Source organism: Monodon monoceros, unplaced genomic scaffold (genome assembly GCF_005190385.1).
Source record: "Monodon monoceros isolate NGI ecotype Baffin Bay Population unplaced genomic scaffold, NGI_Narwhal_1 Super_Scaffold_21, whole genome shotgun sequence".
Classification (NCBI taxonomy): domain Eukaryota; kingdom Metazoa; phylum Chordata; class Mammalia; order Artiodactyla; family Monodontidae; genus Monodon; species Monodon monoceros.
Window position 1 is genome coordinate 66,907,044 of NW_021703778.1, and position 15,551 is coordinate 66,922,594.

Genomic DNA, 15,551 nt, shown 5'->3' on the forward strand with positions numbered 1-15,551 from the left:
AGGAGACAAGGATGGTTGGAGTGGAGTGAACATGGGAGAGAGCGACAGGAAGTGAAGAAAGAGGGAAAGGAGTAGAGAGAAAGAATCACCTGGAGCATTAGAAGTCAAGGTAAGAACTTTGCTTTTATGCCGGTGGGTTTTGAACAAATGAGTGCCCTGATATGACTACATTTTTTGAAAAACCACTCTGGCTGCAGCATTGTGACTAGACTAGGGGTGGGCAAGAACTGAAGCAAGGTGACTATTTAGCTAACCAAGAGCCTAGGACAATAACCAAGGGAGAATTGATGATGGCTTGGCCCAGGGTGGAAGTGGTGGACATGGTCATATAAAGTTAGATTCTGTATATATCTTACAGGTAGAGTCAACAGGACTTGCTGATATACAATGTAAAAGAAGGGATCACAGATGACTATTTTTTGACATAGGAAACAGAGAATGCAGTTGTCATTTGTTAAGACAGGGAAGAAAGTGGGAGGAAGGAGTTTGGGAGGGAAGATCAGAAGTCTGGTTTTGGACATGAGATACCTGTCAGCCAACCAGGTGGATGTGTCAAGTAGGCGATTGGATATGAATGAGTCTGGAATTGATGGGAAAGGTCTGAGCTGAAGATGTGAAGTTGAGAGTTGTCAGAGAACAGATGGTATTTAATGTCATCAGATGGGATGGGATCACCTAGCAAGTCAATGCAAACAAGAGGAGGAGAGATCTGAGGACTGAGCCCTATGCAATCCCTCGTTTAGAGGTCAGGAAAGTGTGGAAGAGCCAGGAGAGAGGGCTGAGAAGGCAGTGTGTGTGTGTGTGTGTGTGTGTGTGTGTCTGTGTGTGTGTGTGAGACAGAGAGAGACAGAGAGAGAGCCAGAGAGAGACAAAGAGAAAGAGAGAGAAAGAATGAGAGAGAGAGAATAACTGTGACCTTGTGGGCAACTGCAGTCTGTGCCCATGCCTGTCTGAAGATCCTATAACTGTGGGTTTTGTGTGGCAGAGGGAAGCCACATGGACTTGGAATCTGCAGGCAGAATTCCAGGCTTGCAGCGTGAGTTCAGTGAACTCCACAAGAAGCAAGAACTCCTCTAAGAAGGCCCCATAACTTGAGTTCAAGAACGTCCTCTTAGACCTGAGTCTAGTAGACTCCCCTGGACATCCTCATGGTCAGAATCAGTACATCTCCTAAGAAGTCCCTGGCCTGAATTTGTGAGTCCCTGAGGAGCCTTTGCATCCTGAATTTGGTGCATTTTTCCAAAAGTCTCACAGCCTCAGTTCAGTTACTTCACTAGGATGTCCTCAGAACCTGGGTTCTGAGCATTTCTCTAGAGTTCCTGCAGCCTGAGTTCAAAGCATTCCAGAAGAAGTCCCTTGCAGCCTGGATCCCTCTGTGTCCTACTCCCAGGATGTGGTCGCACATCAGTGGAAGAGGGCTTGGGACTGACCTCAGAGGAAAGCCAGCATTTAAGGGAAGGGCAGAGTGAGGGAGTTAGAGGAGTGGTCAGAGTTGGGAGAACCATGAGAGTGCGATGCCATGTGAGTCACAGTGGAAGCCAGCACAGACACAAGAGAGGGAGCCATTGGATTTGGTCACAGAGACCACTTAGTGACACCAATGGGGGAAGGGGTATTATCAGAGGAGTGACAGGGCTGCCTCTCTGAGGAAGCAGAGAGAGAATTGTGGGTCCTTTCACAAAGTTTGGCTAGGACAGTGGCCTATTTGTCCTCAAAAGAAAGCAATGACAGGGCACCAAGGAGAGCACAAGCAACCAACCATGTTCCAAAGCTGAGTAGGGAGGACAAGCGAGGAGCCACAAGGGGTCGTTTCTGTAGTTTCCCCTGTCTTGTTTAGATACAGACAAGCCCACCCTACAGCTACTCTGGGCTGTTTACCTTCAAGAAACCTCTCTGCCTAAGTAGAAGGCGACACGACAAGCTGGGAAACCCTCAGCTTTTAGAGGTGGCAGCTTTAGGTTTGAAGCTCTACCTGGCCACTTCCTCACTGAGCAACTGGGTAAACGTTAACCTTGCTCAGCCTCAGTTTTCTCACCTATAAAATGGTGTCCTTGCAGGGAATAAATGAAATAATACTGTGAATGTAATTAATACACTGAACTGTACATTTAAAAATGGTTAAAGTCGGGACTATCCTGGTGGTCCAGTGGTAAAGAATCCACCTTCCAATGCAGGGGACGTGGGTTCGATCCCTGGTCGGGGAACTAAGATCCCACATGCCGTGGGGCAACTAAGCCCGTGTGCCACAACTACTGAGCCCATGCACCCTGGAGCCTGCATGCCACAACTAGAGAAGAGAAAACCCGCATGCCACAACTAGAGAGAAGCGCATGCCACAACCAAGAGCCCACACCTCAATGAAAGATCCCGCATGCCTCAACCAAGATACCGCATGCCACAACTAAGATCTGATGCAGCAAAAAAATAAAAACGGTTAAACTGGCAAATTCTGTGTTGTATACATTTTACCACAATCTTTAAAGTTTAATAATGGAATATACCAAAAACCATGAAATCGTACTTTATTTATTTATTTATTTAACATCTTTATTGGAGTATAATTGTTTTGCATTGTTGTGTTAGTTGCTGCTGTATAACAAAGTGAATCAGCTGTACGTATACATATATCCTCATATCCCCTCCCGCTTGTGTCTCCCTCCTACCCTCCCTATCCCACCCCTCTAGGTGGTCACAGAGCACAAGCTGATCTCCCTGTGCTATGCAGCTGCTTCCCACTAGCTATCTATTTTACATTTGGTAGTGTATATATGTCCATGCCACTCTCTCACTTCGTCCCAGCTTACCCTTCCCCCTTCCCATGTCCTCAAGTCCATTTTTTACATCTGCATCTTTATTCCTGTCCTGCCCCTAGGTTCTTCATTACCTTTTTGGTTTTTTTTAGATTCCATATATATGTGTTAGCATACGGTATTCATTTTTCTCTTTCTGACTTACTTCACTCTGTATGACAGACTCTAGGTCCATCCACCTCACTACAAATAACTCAGTTTCATTTCTTTTTATGGCTGAGTAATATTCTATTGTATATATGTGCCACATCTTCTTTATCCATTCATCTGTCGATGGACACTTAGGTTGCTTCCATGTCCCAGCTATTGTAAATAGTGCTGCAATGAACATTGTGGTACATGACTCTTTTTGAATTATGGTTTTCTCACAGTATATGCCCAGTAGTGGGATTGCTGGGTCATATGGAAGTTCTATTTTTAGTTTTTTAAGGAAACTCCATAGTGGTTGTATCAATTTACATTCCCACCAACAGTCCAAGAGGGTTCCCTTTTCTCCACACCCTCTCCAGCATTTGTTGTTTGTAGATTTTTTGATGATGGCCATTCTGACCGGTGTGAGGTGATACCTCATTGTAGTTTTGATTTGCATTTCTCTAATGATTATTGACGTTGAGCATCCTTTCCTGTGTTTGTTGGCAATCTGTATAGCTTCACTGGAGAAATGTCTACTTAGGTCTTCTGCCCATTTTTGGATTGGGTTGTTTGTTTTTTTGATATTGAGCTGCATGAGCTGCTTGTACATTTGTGAGATTAATCCTTTGTCAGTTGCTTTGTTGGCAAATATTTTCTCCCATTCTGAGGGTTGTCTTTTCATCTTTTTTGTGGTTTCCTTTGCTGGGCAAAAGCTTTTAAGTTTCATTAGGTCCCATTTGTTTATTTTGTTTTTATTTCCATTTCTCTAGGGGGTGGGTCAAAAAGGATCTTGCTGTGATTTATGTCATAGAGTGTTCTGCCTATGTTTTCCTCTAAGAGTTTTATAGTGTCTGGCCTTACATTTAGGTCTTTAATCCATTTTGACTTTATGCTTATATATGGTGTTAGGGAGTGTTCTAACTTCATTCTCTTACATGTCCAGTTTTCCCAGCACCACTTATTGAAGAGATTGTCTTTTCTCCACTGTATATTCTTGCCTCCTTTATCAAAGGTGACCATATGTGCATGGATTTATCTCTGGGTTTTCTATCCTGTTCCATTGATCTATATTTCTGTTTTTGTGCCAGTACCATACTGTCTTGATTACTATAGCTTTGTAGTATAGTCTGAAGTCACGGAGCATGATTCCTCCAACTCGTTTTTCTTTCTTAAGAGTGCTTTGGCTGTTCGGGGTCTTTTGTGGTCCCATACAAATTGTGAAAGTTTTTGTTCTAGTTTTGCAAAAAACGCCATTGGTAGTTTGATAGGGATTGCATTGAATCCGTAGATTGCTTTGGGTAGTATAGTCATTTTCACAATGTTGATTCTTCCAATCCAAGAACATGGTATATCCCTCCATCTGTTTGTATCATCTTTAATTTCTTTCATCAGTATCTTATAGTTTTCTGCATACAGGTTTTTGTCTCCTTAGGTAGGTTTATTCCTAGATATTTTATTCTTTTTGTTGCAGTGGTAAATGGGAGTGTTTCCTTAATTTTTCTTTCAGATTTTTCATCATTAGTGTATAGGAATGCAAGAGATTTCTGTGCATTAATTATGTATCCTGCTACTTTACCAAATTCATTGATTAGCTCTAGTAGTTTTCTGGTAGCATCTTTAGGATTCTCTATGTATAGTATCATGTCATCTGCAAACAGTGACAGCTTTACTTCTTCTTTTCCGATTTGGATTCCTTTTATTTCCTTTTCTTCTCTGATTGCTGTGGCTAAAACTTCCAAAACTATGTTGAATAAGAGTGGTGAGAGTGGGCAACCTTGTCTTGTTCCTGATCTTAGTGGAAATGCTTTCAGTTTTTCACCATTGAGAATGATGTTGGCTATGGGTTTGTCATATATGGCCTTTATTATGTTGAGGTAACCCTCTATGCCTACTTTCTGGAGAGATTTTATTATAAATAGGTGCTAAATTTTGTCAGAAACTTTTTCTGCATCTATTGAGATTATCATATGGTTTTTATCCTTCAATTTGTTAATATGGTGTAACACATTGATTGATTTGTGTATATTGGAGAATTCTTGCATTTTTAGGAAAAACCCCACTTGATCATGGTGTATGATCCTTTTAATGTGCTATTGGATTCTGTCTGCTAGCATTCTGTTGAGGATTTTTGCATCTATGTTCATCAGTGATATTGGACTGTAGTTTTCTTTTTCTGTAACATCTTTGCCTGGTTTTGTTATCAAGGTGATAGTGGCCTCACAGCAGAGTTTGGGAGTGTTCCTCCCTCTGCTATATTTTGGAAGAGTTTGAGAAGTATAGGTGTTATCTCTTCTCTAAATGTTTGATAGATTTCACCTGTGAAGCCATCTGGTCCTGGGCTTTTTTTTGTTGGAAGATTTTCCATCACAGTTTCAATTTCAGTGCTTGTGATTGGTCTGTTTATATTTTCTATTTCTTCCTGGTTCAGTCTCAGAAGGTTGTGCTTTTCTAAGAAATTGTCCATTTCTTCCAGGTTGTCCATTTTATTGGCATAGAGTTGCTTGTAGTAATCTCTCATGATCCTTTGTATTTCTGCAGTGTCAGTTGTTATGTCTCCTTTTTCATTTCTAATTCTGTTGATTTGAGTCTTCTTTTTTTCTTGATGAGTCTGGCTAAAGGTTTATCAATTTTGTTTACCTTCTCAAAGAACCAGCTTTTAGTTTTATTGATCTTTGCCATCATGTCCTTCATTTCCTTTTCATTTATTTCTGATCTGATCTTTATGATTTCTTTCCTTCTGCTAACTTTGGGGTTTTTTTGTTCTTCTTTCTCTAATTGCTTTAGGTGTAAGGTTAGGTTGTTTATTTGAGATTTTTCTTGTTTCTTGAGGTAGGATTGTATTGCTATAAACTTACCTCTTAGAACTGCTTTTGCTGCATCCCATAGGTTTTGGGTCATCGTGTTTTCATTGTCATTTGTTTCTAGGTATTTTTTAATTTCCTCTTTGATTTCTTCAGTGATCTCTTGGTTATTTAGTAGTGTATTGTTTAGCCTCCATGTGTTTGTATTTTTTACAGTTTTTTTCCCTGTAATTGATATCTAGTTTCATATTGTGTTCGGAAAAGATACTTGATACGGTTTCAATTTTCTTAAATTTACCAAGGCTTGATTTGTGACCCAAGATATGATCTATCTTGGAGAATGTTCCATGAGCACTTGAGAAAAATGTGTATTCTGTTGTTTTTGGATGGAATGTCCTATAAATATCAATTAAGTCCCTCTTGTTTAATGTATCATTTAAAGCTTGTGTTTCCTTATTTATTTTCACTTTGGATGATCTGTCCATTGGTGAAAGTGGGGTGTTAAAGTCCCATACTATGAATGTGTTACTGTCAATTTCCCCTTTTATGGCTTTTAGTATTTGCCTTATGTATTGAGGTGCTCCTATGTTGGGTACATAAATATTTACAATTGTTATATCTTCTTCTTGGATTGATCCCTTGATCATTATGTAGTGTCCTTCTTTATCTCTTGTAATAGCCTTTATTTTAGAATCTATTTTGTCTGATATGAGAATTCTTACTCCAGCCTTCTTTTGATTTCCATTTGCATGGAATATCATTTTCCATCCCCTCACTTTTAGTCTGTATGTGTCCCTAGGCCTGAAGTGGGTCTCTTGTAGACAGCATATATACGGGTCTTGTTTTTGTATCCATGCAGCCAGTCTATGTCTTTTGGTTGGAGCATTTAATCCATTTACATTCAAGGTGATTATTGATATGTATGTTCCTATTACCATTTTCTTAATTGTTTGGGGTTTGTTATTGTAGGTCTTTTCCTTCTCTTGTGTTTCCTGCCTAGAGAAGTTCTTTTAGCATTTGTTGTAAAGCTGGTTTGGTGGTGCTGAATTCTCTAAGCTTTTGCTTGTCTATAATGGTTTTAATTTCTCTGTCGAATCTGAATGAGATCCTTGCTGGGTAGAGTAATCTTGGTTGTAGGTGTTTCCCTTTCCTCACTTTAAATTTGTCCTGCCACTCCCTTCTGGCTTGCAGAGTTTCTGCTGAAAGATCAGCTGTTAACCTTATGGGGATTCCCTTGTATGTTATTTGTTGCTTTTCCCTTGCTGCTTTTAATATTTTTCCTTTTTATTTAATTTTTGATAGTTTGATTAATATGTGTCTCGGCATGTTTCTCCTTGGATTTATCCTGTATGGAACTCTCTGAGCTTCCTGGACTTGAATGACTATTTCCTTTCGCATATTAGGGAAGTTTTCAACTATAATCTCTTCAAATTTTTTCTCAGACCCTTTCTTTTTCTCTTCCTCTTCTGGGACCCCTAGAATTTGAATGTTGGTGTGTTTAATGTTGTCCCAGAGGTCTCTGAGGCTGTCTTCAATTCTTTTCATTCTTTTTTCTTTATTCTGCTCTGCAGTAGTTATTTCCACTATTTTATCTTCCAGGTCACTTATCCGTTCTTCTGCCTCAGTTATTCTGCTATTGATACCTTCCAGAGAATTTTTAATTTCATTTATTGTGTTGTTCATAATTGTTTGCTGTTTAATTCTTCTAGGTCCTTCTTGTATTTTCTCCATTCTATTTCCAAGATTTTGGATCATCTTTACTACCATTACTCTGAATTCTTTTTCAGGTAGACTGCCTATTTCCTCTGCGTTTGTTTGGTCTGCTGAGTTTTTACCTTACTCCTTCATCTGCTGTGTGTTTCTCTGTCTTCTCATTTTGCTTAACTTACTGTGTTTGGGGTCTCCTTTTCACAGGCTGCAAGTTCGTAGTTCCCATAGTTTTTGGTGTCTGCCCCCAGTGGGTAAGGTTGGTTCAGTGGATTGTCTATGCTTCCTGATGGAGGGGACTGGTGCCTGTGTTCTGGTGGATGAGGCTGGATCTTGTCTTTCTGGTGGGCAGAACCACCTCTGGTGGTGTGTTTTGGGGTGTCTGTGAACTTAATATGATTTTAGGCAGCTTCTCTGCTAATGGGTGGGGTTGTGTTCCTATCTTGCTAGTTGTTTGGTATGAGGTGTCCAGCACTGGAGCTTGCTGGTCATTGAGTGACCTGGGTCTTAGCACTGAAACGGAGATCTTTGGGAGAGCTCTTGCTGATTGATATTATGTGGGGCCAGGAGGTCTCTGGTTGTCCAGTGTCCTGAACTCGGCTCTCCCACCTCAGAGGCTCAGGCCCAACACCTGGCCGGAGCACCAAGACCCTGCCAGCTACACAGCAAGTACCCAGGGAGCTGGCTTAGACTGCAGTGCACTCTTGGGATGCTGACAACGATGCAGTCACATACCTACTTGCCACTCAGAGATCCTTTCCTTGCTGTCTTCCTTTGGCTAGTAAACAGACCTGTATGGCAATTTCAAAGGTGGATGATGAGACTTTGCAGCTGGGGCAGTAGTTCCGACTGGTGGGAAGATGGTCCTCTGCCAAGGGTTGTTGCTGGGGCAGGAGCTTATTAATTTATTTATTAATTTATTTATTATTGGCTGTGTTGGGTCCTTGTTGCTGCACACGGGCTTTCTCTAGTTGCAGCAAGCAGGGGCTACTCTTCGTTGCGGTGCACAGGCTTCTCATTGTGGTGGCTTCTCTTGTTGCGGAGCACGGGCTCTAGGCATGCAGGCTTCAGTAGTTGTGGCATGCAGGCTCAGTAGTTGTGGTGCACAGGCTTAGCAGCTCTGTGGCATGTGGGATCTGGACCAGGGCTCAAACCCATGTCCCCTGCATTGGCAGGCAGATTCTTAACCACTGCGCCACCAGGGAAGTCCCTGTACACTTTAAATGGCTGTATTGTGTGGTACGTGAATTACATCTCAAGAAGGCTGTTTAAAAAATTAATGGCATATTGAGTTATTGCCTGTGAGATGTGGTTTAGAAATTGTGCCAACTTGGTGATAAATTGAAATTTTACTTGCTGGTATATATGAACCTCTGTGCACACAGTTTATCATTTAATTTTCATGCTAAGCCTTGTAATGAAAGGGGCCAATACCTCCAGGCTGCTTTAGGAAGAGTTTCAAAGAACACCTCTTTGGGACCCTTGGGTGCTGGGTCTGGTCCTTGTTTTAGAGGTTGTCAAACTCCATCTGCAAAGCTCACTTGTGGGAACCAAGCTCTGGAGAATCCAGGCCCTGGCTCCAGACTCTTGAGAGACTGATTAATAAACAGGAAGGCCAATTGATTCGTTTACCAATGGGGACCCACCAAGAATTCTGGGGCAGGGCCCTCCCTCGCTGGGGGCCTGGCCAGCAGAGAGGAAGATCACAGGGGGCTCAGTGTTCTGCAGCTCCCTCCTCCTGACGATAACACCCGCCTCCTTCCTTGGCCTGGTTCATTTTATTATGGAGTGAGAGTCAATGGCTCAGCACAGACAGTAAATGAGGAACATTAAAATAATGAATTGGAAACACTTGATAGTTTTTCTTTTCTCTAATTTGACCTCTGATAAGGCCAAAGTTATGTTTATTTTTGTGAAACATGTATATGCGCATCATTTAAAGAGTTCCATTGTTCTACAAAGTGTGTCAGGAAATACAGCAGTCCCCACCTTTCCTGTTTTTCACTTGCCAGAGGTACCACTTTCAGCTCTTTTAGTGGATGCCATTTCTTCTTTGTATCTCCCTCTTCCTGATAGTTTACAGTTTAGAAAACAGATGGAGAAGTCCTAGGTGGAGGACCCAGTTTTGATGCTCGCTCTAACCCAAATGAAAATACTGCAACCTAACCACCTCAGCACAGCTAACTGTTTCATATTGCTTACAGACTGCATAGCACTTTCCTCGACATTATACTGTCTCTTTCTTTAAAAAAAAATTAAAAAGTCCTTTTTTAAAATTGTGGTAAAGTACATATAACATAAAATTTATCATCTTAGCCACTTCTGAGTGTACAGTTAAGTGGCATTAAGGACATTCATGTGTTGTACAACCATCACCGCCATCCTTTTCCAAAACTTTTTCCTCATCCTATACTGAAATTCTGTACCCATTAAACAATAATTCCCAATTCCCCTCCCCCCAGCCTCTGGTAACCACTATTCTACTTTTTTTCTTTATGAATTTGACTCTTCTAGGTACCTCATATAAGTGGAATCATACAATATTTGTCCTTTTTTGTCTGGCTTATCTCACTTAGCATACTGTTTTCAAGGCTCATCAATGTTATAGCATGTACCAGAATTCCATTCATTTTTTAGGCTGAATAATATTCCATTGTATGTACAAAATTTGCTTAACCATTCATCTGTCGATGGACATTTGAGTTGTTTCTACCTTTGGGATATTGTGAATAATAATGCTATGAACATGGGTGTACAAATGTCTGTTCAGGTCCCTGCTTTCAGTTCTTTTGGGTATATACCTAGAAGTGGAATCGCTGGATCATATGGTAATTCTCTGTTTAATTTTCTGAAGAGCCTACCTCTTTGTTCTGATAACAATTCTATGAAAAGAGCAGGTACTAAGACGACTGACCCCATAAACAAGACAGGACACTTGGTGACATGCCCAGGTCTCAAAGCTTGTTGGAGGGTAGAACTGGGATTTGAACCTGGGTCCTCTTGCTCTAAGTCTAGGCTTGTCTCCACCATACTGTCTCCCATATGGTATTGGCCTTCCTCAGCCTAAAGCACCTAACCAGGAGTCTCATATAAATGTTTGTTTTCCTCCAGAACATGTAGAAGACCCTTCATTTATGCAGGCTGACACTCTCTTTTGGCAATCATCATTAGCATTTGACATTGGCACATGAATGGTCTATTACCGTTCTCAAATTAGAGCTCACCTCACTTCCATTTACACCAACTTTATGATGGGATGTGGGCTTCTCATCAGCACATTAGAGAAAAGAGTGTGTCTTTGCAAAGATTCATGTCTATGCTATATTAACCCTCAAGTCCCAGGGGACCCTCTTTTGATCCAAATTTTGGGCCCCCTCTACTCCGGACCAACTGCTGCAACATAACTCATGGTATTGAAATAACAATTTTCAAGCAGCTGCCATATGCCAGGAACTGCCCTGAGGGCTTTGCACATACTATCTCATGTCCTCTCCTTATAACATCCTGAGAGATGGGAAATATTTCCCTTTTCCAGATAAGGAAACAAAGGCCAGAAGACATCAAGCTATTTGCCTGAGAGAATGCCCAGGATTTGATGGGTGCCAACACCAGTGCCTCTGTTTCCCCACCCACCCACCTCCTTCCCAAGGATGTAGTTTTATACCCTATCTTGCCATTATATAAAACGTCTTAATCTAAAGTTCATGAGATTAGTGGAATCAGAGGGTCTTTTAAATTAATGACTCTTTTTTCTCTTTTCCTGCTTCAAGTTCAAACTTGATTTCTAACTGGTAGAATTTTCTCCTTCTCATTCCCTTAGGCCCTCTTCTACAGGACCAGCCACCCCTGTCTGAATCCTGGTTATTTGTGCCCATTTTTATTCCCCCTTCTTATTCAGGGTAGGAGTGGGGTGCTATTGAACCCCTGCTATTGAACATGTCCTGGCATGTAATAGGTGACCAAGAACTTTAGGATTCTGGGCTAAGATCAAGTGTCCCTTTTTAGCTAGTTCTCACTGATCTGTGTTGAAAGAATGAATAGATGCATGGAAAATAATGTTGACACTGGACAATATCCTTCTGTGTCTCCTCTACCAAACCATAATTCTCCTCATTGTTCTCTACTTCAAAATAGTGGGGGGCAGGGAATGGGGACTCTTGACAGGGAAGGAGCTAAGGAATAAGAGGAGGCCAATAAGATATAATTAGAAGTTCAAGGTCTAAGTTGAAATCCTCGTTCAGTCACTTACTCTGTGGCCTTGGGCAAATCACTTAACCTCTCTGAGTTGCATTTTCCTCATTTGTGGAAAAAGAATAGCAATCCCTGCCTCATGGAGTGATCGTGAGGATTAAATGAACCCATGGGTGTGAAAGAGAGAGTACCAGCCAGCATGCAGGAGACACTAGATGAACATTTGAAAAACAAATGGATGAAAGACCTGGGGGAAAGTATACACCATAGAATCTGTTTAAAGGAGTGCAGTTTTTAAAAGTTTCATGCAATGCCTTTTATCTTTTGGGTCTATAAGTGACATTAAGCAATAAATGAGGTATGTCAGTGAACAATTATGACTCACAATGGAAATGGCAAACCTTTAAAACCTAACAGCCAATTATTGGATCTAGCATCAAAGACACACCAAAGGACTTAAAAAAAATTCCCATCATTTAGGACATGCCAGAGTTGCTGTGTGGTATGGAGCTCTTGATCGCTAATTAGATTCTGAACAATCAGAGTGGAAAAATGTTCTTTTCCATAGCAGCAAATGAGATTCTTATATGTTATATCTGGATTAGAGCCAATCAAGACGTGACACCCTGATTTTGGTGATCTTGGGCCTTAAAGATTGTAGGCAAATCCCCCAAATCTTCAGTCTCTTAGTTCCTGCACCAAGGGGCTAGAGTCTGTGCAGACCCCTCCCGCCTGTCCTCTAAGGCCTTGGAGCTCCTCCCTTCTGCTGGTGCCTCCCCTCCCCTCCTGGAAGGGGCCTCCCGTTCTCCCACACCGCACCCCTTGGGCCAGGGCCTGAGGTCCGCCAGGGCCTTCATCTTCCCAGCCTGAGGTGCTGTCCAGATGCTGAGAGCTGGGAGGCTCTGCTGCCTCCCAAAACACCATGGGAGCTGTCCAGCCTGCGAGCCGGACAGCATCTCAGAGCTCAGGCAACACCTGAAGAGCACAGGAGATTCTGAGCCAAGCTAGGGTAGCCAGGAGGGCACCCTTGGAGGCCACACCCATGTACAAAGGAGGAAATTGAGGCTCAGAGGGGACAAGGGTTGGCTCAGGGACATGTAGCCCAGCGGCAAAGACAGAAGCAGGTCTTTTGCCCCTGAGTCCAGCGCTCCCTCCACGTGGCTGCACTGTGGGCTCTCACCCCACCCCCACTCTCCCATATTATAGGTTCACAGACCAGTGTCTGTTGGACACGCACCTACCGTTAGCAATGAGGCTCATTGATACAGCCCTTTATAAGGTGTGTTTATCATTACCTCATTTAATTTTTACTGCCACACTGTAATTCGCTGTAGTGTTGCCATCATCACCCCCATTTTCCAGATACAGAAACCGAGGCACAGAGACATGCCAAACGGACTGGAGTCGGTAGCGAGAGGAGTGGGTCAGGAAAGGCTGCCCAAGAGAGGAGACAGCTGAGCTGAACTGGGAGAAGGCTTTCGCTAGGAGGGTGAGGCAAGGGGAAGGATCCCGTAGGTAGAGGGACCAGCAGGCACAAAGGCCTAGCTTTTTTCACGGTGGGGTGTTGGGGAGGCAGACAGAGACAGAAACAGAGACTAACACGGCAGGATCATGAGGGTGACGTCGCAGCTGTGGGCAAGGCGGGGGCCAGGGACTGCCTTACAGCCATCCCCAAAGTCTCCCTCTGAGGGAAGATACCCAGTAGTCCTGGGGCAGCAGGTGGTGTGGACCCCAGCGCAGCGTTCTTGGTAGCAGAGCTTGCCTGGGAGTCTCCCCTGGGGACGTTCCTGAGGCGTTGTGGCTCATGGCTCCAACTCTGATGTGAGTTCCCCTAAGTAAGAATGCCATCTGTACTTCGGGGTTTCCCTCCTCCCCACCCCAGGGCCTCATCAGGGCTGTAGCCCCATGTCAGCTATGATAAAGGCTCGAGGGCCTGGCTGCTCAAACACAAGCCCTCAGGCTCCAGCCTTGGGGCACACACACCTGTCTTCTTGTGTGTATGGCTGGGGGGAGGTGGAGGAAGCATGGTTGATGCAGGGAGAGAGGTCTTGTTGCTGTGCTGAACTTGCCTCTGGGTGGGGTAAGACAAGGGAATGGAGGGAGTTGATGTCCATTGAACATTTACTGGGCACCTGATTCCATCCCAAACACTTATTTTATTTTATTTTTTTATTAAGTTTTTTTTTATTTTTGGGGGCGCTGTGTTGGGTCTCCGTTGCTGCGCGGGCTTTCTCTAGTTGCGGCGAGCAGGGGCTACTCTTTGTTGCGGTGCGTGGGCTTCTCACTGCAGTGGCTTCTCTTGTTGCGGAGCACGGGCTCTAGGTGCCCGGGCTTCAGTAGTTGTGACATGTGTGCTCAGTTGTGGCTCGTGGGCTCTAGAGCGCAGGCTCAGTAGTTGTGGCGCGTGGGCTTAGTTGCTCTGCGGCATGTGGGATCTTCCCGGACCAGGGCTTGAACCTGTGTCCCCTGCATTGGCAGGCGGATTCTTAACTACTGCGCCACCAGGGAAGTCCCCCAAGCACTTTAAATGTGCTGCTTTATTTAAATCTCTCAGCAACTTTCTTTTTGCAGTTGAGGAATCCGAGGCTCCGAGAAGTAAGGCAACTGCTCAAGGCGTTTGCTCTGAGGCCATGCTTCCCACAAGCCACTCCCTGTGGGGATACCAAGGCAGACCTGGAAATCAGGGGACTCCTCTGAAGGGGGGCTTTGACTCGAGGACCCCCATCAGCCTTGCTGACCTTCTTTAGACCTGCACTGCAGTCTCAACTCTCCCATCAGGCCTGCCTTCCTTCCCTCAGGGGTCAGATCCGCCTTGAGGTCTGATGGCTCCCCCAGCCTCCCTAGCTGCTCCCCATTTTGCATACAGGCTTTTGCTTAAGAAACCTCTACACATATAAATAAGCCTCAAAGGAGCTGGGCTGACACAGCCACACAGCCCCACAGCTGGTGAGCTGGTGAGTGGCTGGATGGATTTAGGTCAACTCATACTCATTCCTCTGCCACCTGCTATGACACACTTACAAGTGTCCGGGATGAATCTGAAGCCAGCTGCCTGGTGTTCTTTAAATATGTATGTGACAGGGCTCCTTAGCCCTGCTCCCTTTGCAGCTCACTTCCTTCCAGAGTGGATGCCTCTGCGATTGCAGGGAACTCTGAGAGCCTGCCTGCTGCTTCTCAGTTTTCCTAGGGACTCCAGTGGGGAAGAAAGCCTGTGTGGGTTTATTTCCTCCTCAGAATGAATCTTCCAGCCTGTTTTACACCTGCCTCTCAGTTTCAGTTTTTATTTTGCCCAAGGTCTAAACATTTCCCTCTACAATGACAATGTTCAAAGGCTCTTTAGCTTTCCACAGTCATTGTAACCTGCAAATAAATGAAATATAAACTAATTCTACAGATGGAGTAATCACCACTACGTACGAAAAAGAGCAAGTCTCCTGAGAAGCTGTATAAACGGACTCTATAAATTGAGTTAAGTCTTATATTCAAGGGGTGGAGGGGCTCCTTATCCACAGGGATCCTGAACCTGTGGCTTATTCTCCCTTTTTACCCAGTCCCAGTCTATTCGGAGTGGGTGCCAGGAAAATATTTTTAGTGTGAAAAAAATGATTATCCTTAATGGAGTCGTTTTATAACTTCAGATTTTCTCCTGATTGGTTTCTGGAAAGTAGACTATATTATTAGCCATCAGAGTAATAAAAAGATAGTAGGTCATTCTTCCTGAAATCTGGTAAAAGGCCGTTGAGCCCATCCCTCAAATCTAATCAATTCTAGATAGCTCTGGCTGCTGTCTCAAGGCTCCAGGTTGAGGAGAGAAACATGATCATTTTTAAAGATGCCTGTGTTAGGAGGTGGGAGGACATCTGGACTAGAAATAGACTGTACTTGGACATCCTGAGCCCAAACTTTATGG